Here is a 3812-nt window from a genome sequence, read left to right as displayed (position 1 = left end):
TGAAAGCAGCCAGAGAAGAACAACACTGCATACAATGATTCAAATTACCATGGACTTCTCCTCAGGAACTATGGAGACTAGACGGCAGTGGGAAAACATCTTTAAACTGGCGGGAAGAAAATGACTGTCAGTCTAGTATATTATATTCTGTAAAAATATCCTTTAAGAATGAAGGCAAAATAATGGCATCTTCAGATAAAAGAGAGTCTTTCACATACTTATAAGACCTTATACTTGCTATTCCCTCTGTCTGGAACACATAGTCTCTTCCCCAGTCCCCTCTGTATCTTTAGCTTGCTAACTCCTACTCATCCTTCACATCTAAGCTTACATGCCACTTTCTCCGGGAAGCCTTCCTGATCCCCCAACTTCAAATTAGGTTTCTTCTTTTATACATGTGTATTCCCCCATATTTCCCCATCTTAGCATTTATCATGCTATATGTAATTGCTTGTTTGATTGCTTGTGAACTCCACTAAACTATATGCTCCATGAGGGGAAGCACTTGAACTTTTTCTTGCTGGTTTTGTTTTTGTTTTTGTTTTTAGATGGAGTCTCGCTCTGTAGCCCAGGCTGGAGTGCAGTGGCACGATCTTGGCTCACTGCAACCTTTGCCTCCTGAATTCAAGCAATCCTCCCACCTCAGCCTCTAGAGTAGCTGGGACTATAGGTGCACACCACCATGCCCGGCTAACTTTTGTATTTTTGGTAGACATGGTGTTTCTCCATGTTGCCCAGGCTTGTCTTGAACTCCTGGACTCAAGCAATCCACCTGCCTCGACCTCCCAAAGTGCTAGAATTACAGGCATAAGCCATTGCACCCAGCCTGGTTTTTCTTACTAGTGTATTTACAGTCCCTGGCACACAATAGATGCTCAATCAATATTTTTTGAATAAAGGAAAGAATGTCTGATTCCAAAGTATTTTTTTTCTTTCTACTACACCAGGGTGCCATAATAGAGAGGGAGGTCCTGACACTACTATAAAATTCACTACTCTTGGCCAGGTGTGGTGGATTATGCCTGTAATCCCAGCACTTTGGGAGGCTGAGGTGGGAGGATCACTTGAGCTCAGGAGTTCAAGACTAGCCTGGTCAATATAGTGAGACCCCCGTCTCATTTTTAAAATTTTAAAACAGGCCGGGCGCAGTGGCTCATGCCTGTAATCTCAGCACTTTGAGAGGCCGAAGTGGGCAGATCATTTGAGGTCAGGAGTTTGAGACCAGCCTTACCAACATGGTGAAACGCTGTCTCTACTAAAAATACAAAAAAAAAAAAAAAATTAGCCAGGTGTGGTGGCACATGCCTATAGTCCCAGCTACTTGGGAGGCTGAGGCAGAAGAATCACTTGAACCCAGGAGGTGGAGGTTGCAGTGAGCCGAAACTGCACCTCTGCACTCCAGCCTGGGCAACAGGGTGAGACTCCGTCTCAAAAAATAATAATAAATTAAATTTTAAAAATTCACTACTCTTAAACTTTATGGAGAAAACTACCATTCACTGAAAACCTGCTGCTTTCATTGAACTATCATTTTCCAGTGATTACATAGGCAATTACTGTTTTGGGACCATCTATATGTGCTTAACATAGATCCCTGGTAATTAATGCTTGTATAAATCCTCATTTTAATACCACTTCAAGATAAATGGGCTGGGTATGGTGGCTCACCACCTGTAATCCCAGCACTCTGGGAGGCCAAGGTAGGAGGATCCCTTGAAGCCAGAAGTTCGAGACCAGCCTGAGCAACAGAGCAAGACCCCATCTCTATTTTTTCAAAAAAGAAAAAAGATAAATGGCTAAAAATTCAGAAATGATTAACCAACGGTACATCCAACTGAGAATATTACACAGGCATGAAAATTATATTTATGAACCTGTGTAATCATTTGAATACATGCTTATACGTTGAGGAAAAAACAAGAATACAAAATTGTATGTACAATGTGATTACAATTTTTAAAAATCCATGTAGGAAAAAATAATACTGGAAAGATATATACCAAAATATGTGGTTTTCATTGGGTGATAAGACTGTAAGTACTTTGTAACTTTTTTTCTGTATTTTACCATTTTTCTTTAATAAACATGTATTGCTCCTATAGTGGGAGAGGGGTTTTTTTTGTTTTGTTTTGTTTTGTTTTGAGGTGGAGTCTCACTCTGTCACCCAGGCCGGAGTGCAGTGGCGCGATCTCTGCTCACTGCAAGCTCAGCCTCCCAGGTTCACGCCATTCTCCTGCCTTAGCCTCCCGGGTAGCTGGGACTACAGGCGCCCGCCACCATGCCCGGCTAATTTTTTTGTATTTTTAGTAGAGATGGGGTTTCACCATGTTTGCCAGTATGGTCTCGATCTCCTGACCTTGTGATCCACCTGCCTCGGCCTCCCAAAGTGCTGGGATTACAGGCGTGAGCCACCGCGCCTGACTGAGGGTCTTTCTTTTTTTTTTTTTTTTTTTTTTGTCAGAAAAAAAGCTTCCTCCCTTTCACCTAGACGGGCGGGCAGTCTAGAGATCCCGTCAGGCCATTGTTAAGAGAAAGGAGGCATAAACACCATCCTGCTTTACTTGTGCTTGTGCTTTGGTGTACTCAGAGACTTCTTCCTACCCTGAGACTTTCTATCTTCAACTTTTAAAAAAGAAAGACCCAGGCCGGAGTGCAGTGGCGCGATCTCGGCTCGCTGCAAGCTCCGCCTCCCGGGTTCATTCCATTCTCCTGCCTCAGCCTCCCAAGTAGCTGGGACTACAGGCGCCCACCACCACGCCCGACTAATTTTTGTATTTTTAGTAGAGACGGGGTTTCATCGTGTTAACCAGGATTGTCTGGATCTCCTGACCTCGTGATCCGCCCGCCTCGGCCTCCCAAAGTGCTGGGATTACAGACGTGAGCCACTGTGCCCGGCCTGGGTCTTTCTTTTTTAAAAGTTGAAGATAGAAAGTCTCAGGGTAGGAAGAAGTCTCTGAGTACACCAAAGCACAAGCACAAGTAAAGCAGGATGGTGTTTATGCCTCCTTTCTCTTAACAATGGCCTGATACCATTTATAGATTAACTGAGTGTATAACCTTGTTGAAGGATGCTAAAAGACTGGCCCCAGAAAAAGAAAAAAGGGGATCAGCAGTGGAAACTGCCAGAGGCAGAAGAAGAAAGAGACTAAGCAAAGAGTTCAGAAAAAGTAAACATAAAAGAAGAGGAAATGGGAGGGGGAGGGAAAGACCAGAGGATAGGTATAGTTTTATGCATCAGGGCCCATATGAAAAAGAGGAGCTAGTAATGGATTTTTTTTTTTTTTTTTTTTTTTTCTGAGACAGTCTTACTCTGTCGCCCAGGCTAGAGTGCAGTGGCCGGATCTCAGCTCACTGCAAGCTCCGCCTCCCGGGTTTACGCCATTCTCCTGCCTCAGCCTCCCGAGTAGCTGGGACCACAGGCGCCCGCCACCTCACCCGGCTAGTTTTTTTGTATTTTTCAGTAGAGACGGGGTTTCACCGTGTTAGCCAGGATGGTCTCGATCTAGAGACGGGGTTTCACCGTGTTAGCCAGGATGGTCTCGATCTCTTGACCTCATGATCCGTCCATCTTGGCCTCCCAAAGTGCTGGGATTACAGGCTTGAGCCACCGCGCCCGGCCTAGTAATGGATTTTTATAACAGGCATAGCTAGCATGTTTTTCATGTTATTTTACTATTGTCTGTATTTGTGCCTTTGAGCCTCTCCCTAGTCCTCCTTCCAGCCCACATGTACTGTCATATCTGCCTGATACTGCCAGGGAAGATCAACTGGACACTAGACCTGAACATTCTGGTGCCTGTTCTAGGAGCAAA

The sequence above is a fragment of the Theropithecus gelada genome, chromosome X, assembly GCF_003255815.1.
Source record: "Theropithecus gelada isolate Dixy chromosome X, Tgel_1.0, whole genome shotgun sequence".
NCBI classification, from domain to species: domain Eukaryota; kingdom Metazoa; phylum Chordata; class Mammalia; order Primates; family Cercopithecidae; genus Theropithecus; species Theropithecus gelada.
Note: the sequence above shows the minus strand (reverse complement) of the source record.